We start from the raw sequence: 14,340 nt of genomic DNA on the forward strand, positions 1-14,340 counted from the left end.
ATGGTTTGTGCACTAATCAGGCTTTTATGGTTTGTGCAGGCCCTGCTCCTGGCTTTTGTTTTTTTTCCTCCGTATAATGTTATAATCCTGTCTCGAAATGGCAAGCCTTCTTTGTTTTACTTACCATTGTATCCCTATCTTTCTGCAGTTATGGCCTGAGCAGCAGTCAAGAAGAAAGAGAGATCACTAGAAGTCAGAAGAGGTAGAATAGGCTACTTCTTGTCTTATTCCTGTTATTTTTTGGTTCAGTGCTTCAGGTAGAATTGTGTAGAATTGTGTGGTATTGTTAAAATGCTTTTTTGTATCCTCTTCCAGTTAATCTATATGATTTTGATTGGGGCTTCATTTTTCCATGATGCAGAAAACAGTTTGAGAAGTTGCGGAACCAGTGCAAATATCTTTAAAGCGCATCGATGATGAGCATGTTAAACCATAATGCAACCAATGTACTGGACAACAATGGGGACAATGAGAGTATTGTAGAAGATCCAGATTCACCTGCTTCAGAAGATGTGATTGCCAAGGAATCCTCCTCTGCCGTTAAAGAAGGCCCAGATTGTAAGGACTCACATGACCAGGTTCATGATCAATCCCTTCATTGTGCCTACTCAGACAACAATGAAAGTTGAATCACAAGCGCTGATGCCTAGCTGATACAGAATCATCTGACTCAGATTCTATTTAAGAACCTGAGAGTAGACAGACTTCTGCTGCTATTAAAAGTAGAAATGAAAATGATCCTGATAAGCCCACTAATGGGAAGTCTTCACCCTCCAAAGCAGGCGGTTCGAAAGTCCACAGAGATGACGACTTCGAGACACGGCAGAGAATCATGCGACTGGATGTTGTTAGGACCAACGGAGAATGGATTGGTTGTTTACTCTCCAACCCAGGCTGTTGTCCAAGGAAAGGGAACACAGTCTAGCAGGGGCAGTGGGGTCGAAGGACTATGAGCACCTGGAACCCTGTATAGTCTTCCATGCAGCGCCTAGTTGCAATACTTCAAGTCCTAAGCGCTCTATGATGACGAGATGGGTATTGTCAGGGAATGAGGGACCTTTTGTCGCCTATAGCTGCCATTGTAGAGATGATTATGAGGCTTTTTGGTGGTTTGTGGGATACCAAAGCCAGGCACAACTTCAGGCTTGACGAAGTCGGGATCAGAAGGCATTTCAACACCGCTGTGAAGATTATTAAGTTCAAAGACTCCCATCTCTACAGACATCCAGAGAAGATGCAGGCTGAAGACTGCATTTTTGTCTACAGGATGGTGGTAGTTCTTTTCAGACGAGAACTTACATTTGAGCAAACATTATATCTGTGGGAGGTGATGTGGAAACCCATTTATGAATCGAACTTCTAAGCTCCATCTGGCTCAGACTTCTTAAAACCCTAAAATCAATATATACTGATTGACCCTACAACCCCTTCAGAGATAAAGTGCATCAAGACCCCCAGAAGGATGAAAGGGAGATGGTTTTGAGGCTTCAACTACGAAAAGGAGGAAATATGAGGAGGAACCCATGACTGATCGCGTAATTGATAACTTGTGCTTTCGCGGAGAGAACTAGGACGCAACTTGGAGTTGCAGTATTGAGTTGATAATTGTTACCGGAGATTTTGCATAACACGATCAACCGACCCTGGCTATGAGGTGATACAGGTAACAGCGTGCAAGTTTACGAATTATCCATTAAGTTATTGAAAGTGTTATGAGTGTATGCAGCATTTGTGTGTTACTTAAACATTGGGTGTTTTGATTTGCTTACCTCAAGCTTGGGTTCATACAGAGCATTTACAGTAGCTTGTTTACTCAAAATAAGTAACTATTCATTAAGTTGATTACCGAGACTTATCTTTGCTTACATAAAATGAGCACTAACTTTTCAACCTTATGTAGTTTACCTGAGACTTATCTTCTCATATTCTTGTGTGAGCTCCTTTAGCATGTACTCGGTGTCTTAGTAATATAGTTTTTGGTTAAATACGGTTTAGGGAAATAAGTCTTGGACTTGAAACGGAATCAGAAGATTATTTCCTGGCCTAATTTTTCCTGTTGTAGGGTTATGTGAATAACAGCCACTGAGAGCTACCGGTTTAGGTAACTTCTAACCAGAAAGTGACACATTGGGTCAGATATATCGCTTTATCTTCTTACGAGACTTCTCAGTTTTTCTGAAATGATTCTTTTGAGGTGCATTACAAAAGCTGTTTTTCTTTCCTGTTTTCTAATGTGGATACCCTTTTTTAAGTTTGTTTCTTTTTGAAAAGCTTAAGCAGTTCTCTAGGTTACAATTTACAAGTTCGTCTACTTATGTTTATATAATTATATTAAATGATGTGGTTCTGGTTGACAAATAACAGGGAACTTTTCAGCTGTTTCAAGTTGTCTCCAGGATAATTTCAGGACTGATGCTGACACCTCTACTCCGAAAACGCCCGATTCAGTGCTTCGAGGCAGTGGTGTGCCTGGTGGCCAGGTTGACCAATTTCCATCAAGGGAGTATCCACCTGGATCTCATTCACTGGATTACCATTCAAGGGGGTTTTCAGGATCTGAGGGTATTGGTGCGAGCCACAGAATGGTTCCAGAAGAGGAGATTGTGTTTAGGATGTTATCTCATCTTGACAAAGTTGGCAGTTTGATAGTGAAGCGACACTGGTGCTTCCATCAAGATTGCTGATGCAGAACTTGATTCAGATGAGACGGTTGTCCTCTTATCTGCAAGAGAGGTATGTTATTCAAATTCATTTATGTTGTAGTACTTGTTTATTCAGTGGTGTGTTGTCATGATTGAGACCCTTTGGATAATTCTAGTTTCTTCGTACCTTTACCTGGACCATTCTTTAAATGAAACAGTAAATTAGATGTGTTAATATCATTTGGATTAACTGTCTCTTAAACTTTAATATAGATATCCTTTCACCGGATGACTAGATTCACTATACCCATCTCTCTGGATGTTCATTTGTCTTATTGCACGCTTAAGCTGGGTCTTCTGTAACATTATGAATGACTATTTTCTTTCTTGAACACTTAACTGTTCTTCAAGTCTTTTAATTTCATACTATTTATTTATTGCAGAATTCAGAACAGAGGCATTCTTCTGCACAGGATGCTGTTATCTGGGTGCAGTCTAGAGTTGCAGAGGTTGGATTTGAAGCTGGTGCTGCAATTGTTGCGAGACTTTTAGTGCCCTCACAACAGATATGCTGTCTGTTAGGTAAAGGTGGTAGTGTTATTGCTGAAATGAGAAGATCCGCAGTTGCCAATATGCATATTTTTTGCAAAGGAGCTGGTTCCAAAATGTGGCGCCCAAAACAATGAAGTTGTGCAGGTATGTTTTAACTTCTTTTTCATACTTATGGACTTTGAATACTGATGTATGAGTTGGATTTAAAGAAACTTTTTTAGAAGACAACCGAATAGATCCCTCATTATTTGGGATTTTGTTTTAAGTATAGTACTTGTTTCTTCATATCTTTACCTGCACCATTTCTTTTGATGAAACGGTAGGTTAGATGTTTCTTAAATTTTAATATGGATATCCTTTCGCTGGATGACTAGATTCACTATACCCATCTTGCTGGATGTTTGTTTGTCGTATGGCACGCTTAAGCTGGGTCTTCTCTAACATTATGAATGACTATTTCCTTTCTTGAATGCTGGACTGTACTGAAAGTCTTTTAAATTCATGCTGTCTGTTTATTGCAGAATTCAGAACAGGGACATTCTTCTTCGCAGGATGCTGTTATTTGGGTACTGTCTAGAATTGCAGAGGTTGGATTTGAAGCTGGTGTGCAATTGTTGCGAGACTTTTAGTACCCTCACAACAGATATGCTGTCTGTTGGTTTAAGATGGTAGTATTATTGCTGAAAGAAGAAGATCTGGAGGTGCCTGCCAGTATATGTATTTTTGCAAAGGAGCAGGTTCCAAAATGTGACGCCCAAAACGATGAAGTTATGAAGGTATGTTTTAACTTCTTTTTTACACGTATGAACTTTCAGTCTCTATGTTTTCGATATATTTTGTGATATAAAACTATGTGATTTAAAAACTGTTTTAGAAGACAGCAGAATAGATCCCTAGTTATTTGGAATTTTGCATTAAGTTAAACACATTAAGGAATGAATTTGACAAGTTCTATGTTCTACTATGAATATGTATGCTCAATACTGCGTTTGTATAACTACCAAAATCTGTGTAGGATATACTCGTTCAATCTAGTTCTTTGAGTGCATGTGAACCAAGATAACACTGTACGCTTGTTGTGTTTGATGCTTGTTAGGGGCATGCTGACTTGACCCTAAATTTCTATCCAGTTCCTAGATCACTACTTTGAATGCTCCCTGTAGGTTTTCACTTAAATTTAGGCAGAGTTTAGTGTTTTTTTTTCACTCGTCAAATCTGCTCTAACTTTTGAAATGTAGATTTGTCATTTTATTGTATAGGGAACTAAAACCTGGCACTACTGGCAGGTTGTCGGGAGCTTGCAATCTGTTCAAGATGTTTTATTTCGTATCACCGGTAGGCTTCAGGAGACTTGCTTTCCAATGAAATTACTCTATCCAAACATTGGTGCGTGGTCCAGTGGCGGTTTGAAAGTCTACAGAGATGAAGACTTCGAGACATGGCAGAGAATGATTCGACTGGATGTTGCGAGGACCAATGGAGAATGGATTGTTTACTCACCATCCCAGGCTGCTATGTCCAAAGACAGGGCACACAGTCTAGCAGAGGCAGTGGACTATCACCACTTGGAACCTTGTAGAGCCTTTCGTGAAAGCAAAAGGCACGGATGCAGCTTGTATACTGCAAAGTGGTGAACTTATGGAGTTGTAAAGCAGCATGGATGGAATAATAAGAGAATGTAAAATCCTCGTTAGGTTTGATCAGCGAATGCTTCACAGGAACATTAATATGTAATAAATATCAAATTCAAGTAGCAAAACATGCGGTGGCTTGGATTTTGCGCTAATGAAGCATCTTATAGCAGGAGGGGACGAACCTCAAAACATCTTACAAACATAACATGCATCTTGCGAAAGCAAGTGTTTTCTTGGACCAAAATATTAAAAATAAACGATAAAATATGTAACTGGGGCTTATGATTTCCAAACTCCAACTGATTTCCCGCTAGTGATGATGAACTTCGAAACTTCTTCTGTCATCACCGTCATCAAAGTTAAGTGCATAACTTTGTGCGTCATACGTTGTATACATCCGTTTGCTGTTAGTCCATATTCCGTCGTTGTAATTGCAGAAATTTCCAATGTTCCGAATGAATGTTTTTTTCCACTTTGGCTTGGATACTTTTAGTTTCTTAACTCTCTTCACAAACCAATTACTCTGATAATGAGACATGTTTCTCACCAATTCCATATCTGACTTAGCAGCAATACCCATTAACTTCCTTGCTTATTTATTGATTTGTGAGAGTTGAAACAAAACTTAGGGCTTATATTTATAGGCAAGGTTTGATAACATAAGGAAAGAGTTTCTATTTTTAATACCTCTAGGCTTAAATATTGCGATATCTTGGGAATTTAGTACCGGTGAGTTGGCGACCAAGCAGAACCGGACCGTTGACACCCTAATGAAAACCGGGAGATACATTATAGAAATGGTAAAAGTTTCTAAAAATGAGGGTACATATTTCAGTAGAAGTCACCGTTCCCGCTTCTATGATACCTGGTATGGTGATATGTGTCTTCTAGTGTGCATTTTACATTCTTATCGGTAGGGTTTTGTTTTAAATCTTTTTATAACCGGAGTAATTTTTTAGGGGCCGCTCAAAACTTAAAAGGGTCTTCAAATTTTTACAAGGTCATTATGGAGTAAAAATGAGAATCTCTTGTCCATATATTTATGGTAATGGCCAAAATATATTTATTTATTTTACAAATTTTTTATTATTCGATCAAAATTACTTAGTATTGTTACATGAAACTAGTTGGATGCCTAAAAAGCTAAGCTCCAACAACGTATTACTATGTTAGTTGAATAGGTTGTTGTGTTAGCCTACCAACGAGCCTTGTGAGGAACCAGCCAAGAGAGTTGAAGCGGATAGGGGCCAGCCAAGAGAGTTGAAGCGGATAGGGGGATGATATGTTGTAAGGAGACAAGCTAGCTCTACGTTCCATTTCAAATTATGCAATATTGTCGTCAGGGGCTCGAACCTGGGACCTGCTGGAATGCATCAAACCTTTGGGACCTCCTGTAATATTTTAATTATTTTTAATTATTTTAATGCAATGCTAGGTACAGAAAATGTTCATAAGAAACTAGTTGGAAGCCTGGCGACAAGCTGGGCTCCAACACATTTTTGTATTACAATTCCTAATCTGTGAAAGAAAAAATTACAATCCCTAATCCATTTTTATTTTTTTATTTTTATTTTGTATTTTCCTTTTTGTTTTTTTTTTGTCTTTGAATTTTTTTATTGGGCTTGGTTTGGCTAGGTTTTTTGTTTTTTTTCCTCTAGCCGCATTAGTTGTTCTTCATATGCGAAGATCACACCGATGTTTGTTTGTGAAAAAACTCATGTCAAACCTTAACATATTCTTTTTATGCGAAGAACAAATTGGGTTCGGCTCAGAAAGTAAAAATTGACTTAGTCGAACCTCAATTTGATCTCCGCATAGGAAGAACAATTTTTCGCTTTCTGAAATTCCGCTAGGAATTATAAAATGAAAAATCCAAGTCCAGCAATGAAAAAAGTCAACATAGACGAATTCCAATTCTTTTATTATATGCTAAGCACAAATTTAAGCTTATCTAAAAAAAAAGCATAGAAAGAAAATTGAAAAGAAAAATGGAGTTTTTGGAAGAATTTTTATTTTTACAATTTTAATATTTTAAAAATAAATAAATAATAATCTAAACTTGTGAAGGGACAATGTAGCCATTTTCTCTCACTAAGACACCCCTTATACATAAACAATATATGCCTTAATAACTTAATGGTCCGCTGAAAAACACTGTGGCGGAAAGGGTGGCCATTTTGGTATCTAATCCATACGCTAACTAAATATGTCAAGTTAAGAGTGGTTATTTTTTAGAACAATTATCATATTCACTAATTTAGTTGAAGTACTAGTATATAAATTTCCATACATTCTTATATTAGATAAAACTAGAAATGTTATTATTAAATGAAACTGATGAGTTTTTTATAAGCATTTGATGTGGATGAGTATTTTTGCTAGTATTCGATGGGTGAGTGAAGGAAACATTAACAACAGTCATGTGTATTTGAGTTAATATTAGAAATCATGGTAATGATGATGGAATCGTAAGCTGGTTTTGTTAATGCTATCTTGTATACTTAGTTATAAAAGATATCTAATAAATCATCCACATCAAATCCATCGGGTGTTGGATCGAATGCGGATGTCAAGATTGAAATACATCGTACGCTAGATTGGATGCAAATGAGGAAAAACTCAGACTACTGGACTATGCTAACTCGGTAACTCCTTATGGTCCCCAAAAAGCGTTCTACAAAAGCGTAACAAAACTAAGTTTTCAGGCTTAATCGCATTTGGGATTGAGATATGTTATTATTCTTAAGGTTAATTACCGAAATCAGCTGACCGACTCTCCTATCACTAGAGGTGTGCATGGTCTGTACTGGACCGATTCTAGCCTCATCTGTATCCAATCAAATACATGATGAATTTCAAGTTTAGTGCTGTGATTTTTAATGTTGTTATAAGTGGTAAATAGACTCGTCAACTCAGACTTTGTGAAGGATGATTATTAGACTCAAGTTCTAATAATTAAACTAGAAAATTCAAAACAAAGTTGGTATCAAGATTATAAGAAGCACCGACACTTTGGATTTCACCACTAGCCAATTAAGGTGATTCAATCTAATTAATGTTCATGCAATTTTTTACGTTTAAAGTGATTCTAATATGTTGCAAAAGTAGTTTTCAAAGTAATCAAAAGCATAAAACATCAACAATCCTAGGCTAAACATGCTCTATCAAAAGAAATCACAACTGCTCAATAATAATCCTTAAATCAATTTCATTCAAAGAAAATAATCATAAAAGAAATTGCTGAAATCAATCAAAGTAGAAATAAGTCACTTTTATTGTAACAACAACTTCCTCCATCGTCTCAGCGAAGGGGTTTAGCTACTCATATTAATCACTTTCTCAAAATAATGGTTCATAGCTCAAGAGTGTTTAAAAATAGATCAAAGTGCTAACAAAGAGAATTTGAAACGAATATAAGTGTTGCAAACTCACTGTTACAGAAGAAAATGATACAAGTTATGTATCGCTGACGCAATATTATTTGAAAGAAAAGATAAGGGTGTTATAAACGACTGTTCTGAGGCGTTAAATGTTCTTCGTGTTCTTCAGCAGCAGCAGGAGAAAAAATTTCGTGCAACTCTTAATTTCTTCCTATGTGGTCTTCTAAATTTCTCCAAACTTCTTCGAAACTTGCATAGCCTCCTCTAGGACTCAAGCAACCCTTTAATACACCATATAAACCCTCAAAATTCCAATTATTTTTTTTCTTTTCGTGCAAGTTACGTACGAAAATAATCTCTTTCCTTATTTGACTTACGCGTTTCTGAGCTGTCCCAATCCTTCCAGACTCCCTATTTGATTGATACGAATTTTAGGAAAGCTTATCTGCTCTTTGGTCTCACTGGATTTCCAAAAATCAGTCCAGACAGAACCCGTGAAAGTATCCTCCTATGTTTTATTAAAACACGATTATCCATCCAAATTCAACCCAATCAAACACCTATACCAACATTGTACATCCATAACAAGCCTAGCCAATGAAAACCAGCGATTGAATCTCCTTAAAACTCGTCCAAAAATCCAACTCTAAATCTGCCCGGAAAAAAAACAGTTTTCCCTCACTTTTCTGATTTCAAATTTGAGAAGAAAACTGATGTCCCCATATCCCCTGCTGATGACCCTTTAGTACATTCCCAGGGTTGCTAATAGTAATTTGGGGTTACAAGTAGTAAAATTCATGGGTGCATTTATCAACTCTTCCGGGTGCCTTTTGTAATTTTCTCTGGAGGTTCAAATACCACTTTTCCAACCAATTTTTCCACGACCGTTTATTTCTCCAAAAATAAAACACCATAATAAGTACAAAAATGAGCACCATCAATATATATAGTTGAGATAAATCAGACAAAAAAAAGTGTATATCATTTGACATTCACGTCCCGTTTTCCGTCCAACTAGTTTACATCCAGTGGATGCGCGAACGGATGGATTAGATACGGATGACCCAAATTATAAGCACGATAATTCATCATTACAAAGGGAAATATACAGTTATTACATGTTTTCTCTCTGTTTTTCAATTTCAAGTCCCAAAAATTCGATGGAAGTAAATAATGAAGAAATCGAATGAATACATAGTGGATTCTATATACAAACATTATAACCCATATTTTACAAAAATTCCATTTATACAATACAATGGGTGTGGGTGTCCAGCGGAATTTTGAAACAGTATGTGCGCACATCCAATACAAAATTCGCCGTATACTACAAATTATATGATGTCCAGTTAGTTAATGCATGGGCCAGACACGCACCCATTAAAAAAGACGAAAAGATTGGATAAAATCTGCGGATTCGGTGCCAAATGCTCACCCCTAAATGTCGGTAATAACGTCTAGGGGAGAATCCCATTTGGCTTTTGCTTAAGGTCACCATCACACCCCATATGGTCATATGAATTTTCTTAGTTTAACTTGATTTTTAAGTTTTAACTAGATTATGCTTAGTTTTTATGAAATTTGAGTAGCTTATGGGGGAAAATTTGTAATAATAAATTAGAAATCTTATTCATTATGGATCTACATCGTAAAATGATATAGAGTCGATAAGCATATATTAATTATGTCACATAAATATAAAAAATAATATGCTTTTTAAATACTTTATAACCTAATTCGACTTCATCATTACAAAAACATTAATGAATAATGAAGGAAAAATAATCCAACGATCTCCGTCCGCACACACTTATATATGAATTTACCTTATTTTGAGATAAATCCCAGCTATGTCACTGTACGATATAACGTGTATTAAAGACACCAAATCAATCAATAACTTGTAACAAACGCCAATACGATTAAATATCTCTCCACACACCGAACGAGGGAGGTCAATGTTACCAAGTTCATGAACCTTGATATTAAGATCAAGTAAACCACATGAAAAACACTTAATGGTTGATGATTATATTGCTCAGAGTCTTTAGTGAAACTATAACCTAGATAGCACGGATGCATGCTTCTCGCATCAGACTCATCGGTGATATCCTATGCGTGTGCAACATTATAATATGAATGCATACATATAACCCACGAAGGTTTTTGTATATGTGTTATTTTATTACACAAAATTTTATTTATCAACAATTAATTAGCATCTTTGAGAAATTATATTCACAATACTGGTTCGCGAACTCAAGTGCAAATTGAAATTCACAGAATTATACAAGTTTTTCATATTTCGCAAACTGATAAATCGTGTGGTTTGAACTTAATTGGAACTTGGAGTTTTAGGAGTTTGTTGCGCAAACATAGTTTACTGAATAATTAGAGTTGTTCTCAACCTAAAATGCGATAAGTCATTTGAACTCCCATGCTTGAGTCATAGTTTAGAAAGCATTGAAGAACAATCTTGAATTCGAAACATCACTAGATAATATCTCTCTAAGTTAATTTTATAATATGATTCTTCTCTGTACATCATCAATTACTAAAGTAAGTGACAATGTTATGTAGAGCTAGTAAGAAGAATGCAAAACGTTGTTTGCTAGGGATGAGAATAGATGAAAAGGATGAGAAACAGATGAAAGCTTAACTAGGTTTGAAAGAAAAAAAGATAATAGTTGCTCTGAAATAGAGTTGTATTGATTAACTGATAATAATAATGTCCTCAAAGGAACGAATTAGCCTGTTTATATAGGCACTAACAAGAGTTCTAAATATAGGAAAACACTATAAGAAGAAGTAAATAAACTCTAAAACTAGGAAAGCTAAACTTGGCTAGCAAGTATAGAAGACTCTAGAAAGATACGTAGAGATGTTTCATCAGTCCACCCTTCTTGAAAAATAACTTTTCCTCAAGTTGAACAATCAAGCAGTACCATTTTATGCATAGAAGGTAAAAATTTCATGCACATTGAATATGTTTGAAATATTCCAAATTGGATGGAAGATCCACAACATAAGTATTATCGCTTATCCTCCTCAAAATCTTGAAAGGTCCATACTTCTTCATTTTGGTTTTATTGTAAGTACCAACTCGCCTTCTTGGAAAGTTTTAAGTCGCCTGTGTTGATCAGCATCTGCTTTGTACTTAGCATTAGAATCCTCCAACTTTGTTTTAACTTCTTGATGAAGTTGAGAAGCTTTGTCAACCAGTTGATCAGCCTTGGCATGAGACTTGGAAGGTTTAGGTAATACAACCAAATCCAGAATATGATTTGGTACCTTTGAATAAACAATAGCAAATGGATATTTACCTATAGAACGGTTTACAGAAGTATTGAATGCAAATTCCATATGGGGAGGAAATGTTTCCCATTGCTTTTCTTGAGATTCAGTAACCTTAGCACGAACTAAATTTCCTAATGATCTGTTGACCACTTCAGTTTGTCCATCAGTTTGTGGATGCCCAGTAGTACTGTATTGTAATTTAGTTCCCAATCTCATCCATAAGGATTTCCAAAAATAGCTAAGGAATTTGGTATCTCGATTTGATGTGATAGACTTAGGTACTCCATGCAAACGCACAATCTCTTTGAAAAATAAATAAGCTACATTGGAAGCATCCGTGGTCTTCTTACAGGTAACAAAGTGTGCCATTTTTGAATATCTATCAACAACGACCATAACTGAACCATTCCCCTTAACAGTACATGGCAGTCCAAGTATAAAGTCCATACTTACATCAACCCAAGGAGCTTCAGGTACTGGTAATGGAGTATATAAACCAGTATTTTGAATGGTACCCTTCGAGCGTTGGCACACCATGCATTTTTGAACAAACTTCTGCACATCTCTTTTTAAAGAAGGCAAAAAATGACGTTCTTCTGCTAATGCAATTGTTTTATCTCGATCAAAATGACCACCAAGACCACTGCCATGTAGTTCATGAATTAAATGAAGCCTCAAAGAACCTTGTGGAATACAAATACGAACACCCTTGAAGAGAAATCCATCTTGAATAAGAAAATCATCAATTCCAGACGACATATTTCCACATTGCTCCCATATTGTCTTGAAATCTTCATCATCCATATATAAGTCTTTGATGTAATCAAAAGCCACACTTTCACTGCGAAGAGTGACCAGAAAATGAGCACGTCTACTCAAAGCATTAGCAACTTGGTTTAATTTACCACTCTTATGTTTAATAGAGAAGGTATATTTATTTATGGTGGATAGCCATCTATCGTGCATTCGATTTATTTTAGCTGAAGTTTGCAAAAACTTCAAAGCTTGATTGTCAGTGTTGACAATAAACTCGCTGTGCACCAAATAAGGATGCCAATGTTTTAAAGCTTGAACAAGAGCGTATAACTCAAGCTCATAAGTGGACCATTTCCTCATAGCATATGAGTTTTTTCACTGTGAAAAGCCACTGGATGATTACTTTGTGATAAAACAGCTCCAATTCCCACAATAGATGCATCACAATGAACTTCAAAAGGTTTGGAAAAATCTGGCATTGCAAGTACTGGTGCACTACATAGATTATCCTTTAGAGAGTCCACAATGGTACGATCATAACCAAAGATCAAAGACCAAAACAAACGATCAAATTTGAGAGTAGTCTGGAGTGTGACGTTAAGGCAGTGGAGTATTTTTAGTCGAGCGGAAGTATAATGAACGCTTGCACGTGGAGCGTTCATATAATCTTCGTCCCGAAGAGGCGTTGATATAGTTTACGCTCGTTGTGGGGCGTTGTTAAAGAATACGCTCGTTGTGGGGCGTTCATATAGTTAACGCTCGGAGAAGGGACGAACATATAATCTACGCCTGGTGTGGCGGACACGTGAATCAACGCCTCATTCAGGCGTTAAGAATATCAACGCCTCATTCAGGCGTTAAGAATATCAACGCCTCATTCAGGCGGGGTGGGAATTAAACGCTTCATACGGGCGAACTTATAATCAACGCCCGTTGAACGCCCGTCTGGCGAATGTATAATGAACGCCCCCTTGTCAGGCGTACGTATAGTGTTGTACCCAAATTAACACACGTATCGAGCACGTGTGGACAAAGAGAAACCACCACGTATATCACACGTGTTCACTTGGTGTTTACCCTAATCTTCTCCGTCTTCTTCTTTTATTTTCTTCTTTCCTTTTCTTTTCTACCTCCTGTTTAGCTCCTGTTTGTTTCTACCGCCCACAAACACATCACAGTAACTAGCAGGAAAAGAGAATAGAAAAAAAAACCAGATACTTGATGAATCCCGGTTAGAAAAGAGGTATGTTTCTTTTTTCTTAATCACCTTTTTTTTATCCGTATTGTTGTATAAATTATTTAGGGTTTTATTTGTTAAAATTAGTTTATATTAAGATGGGTTTTAAAGAACAAATATGAATATGAAATTGATTAAATATAATTGGGTATGTGTGTTTTATGATTTTAGAGAATAATATGTATGTGAAGAAAACCAGTTTTGAAGCTTATGTAAATTTGGTTAAAAGAAGTTTGAAAATAATTATAGAAAATGTAATTTGTGGGTGGAATAGATTTAAACAATTTGGCTACTGTAAAAATTGGTAGTTATGTAGATTATGTGTGTTATATATGTAGAAGAGATGATTTGTACATATGTGAATATGGTTAAAAATAATTGAATTTGTATTGTTTTTTATTGAATTTGGAGGTGATTAATTTTAATTGTTTTTATGAAATTTTATGAAATTTTGTCTACTGTAATTCACGTAAAATAATATGGAGGTGATAAAAATAATTTGGAGGTGATAAAAATAATTCACGTAAAAGATTTTGTCCACTGTGAATATGGTTAAAAAGATTTTATGAATTTGGAGGTGATAAAAATAATTTGGCTACTGTAAAAGATTTAATGAAATTTTGTCAAATATGTACAACACTTAATTTGTGGGTTATATAGATTAATATGTGTTTTTACAATTCACGTGGTTATGCCAAAAATTATAGTTATGTACATTTTGTGTGTTACATATGTAGAAGAGCTAATTTATATGTATGGAATTGATTTTTTAGTGATTTTTATGGAATCTTGAAGTGATTAAATTGGGTTGTGGAATGTTGAAAGGATTTTCAAAATGCATC

General features: G+C 36.0%; 1 pseudogene; it reads left to right on the forward strand.

Moving 5' to 3' along the window:
* Positions 1–413: 413 nt before the first annotated feature.
* Positions 414–5,000, forward strand: LOC113280636 (annotated as a pseudogene).
* Positions 5,001–14,340: the final 9,340 nt, after the last annotated feature.

Source organism: Papaver somniferum, chromosome 5, assembly GCF_003573695.1.
Source record: "Papaver somniferum cultivar HN1 chromosome 5, ASM357369v1, whole genome shotgun sequence".
In the NCBI taxonomy this organism is placed as follows: domain Eukaryota; kingdom Viridiplantae; phylum Streptophyta; class Magnoliopsida; order Ranunculales; family Papaveraceae; genus Papaver; species Papaver somniferum.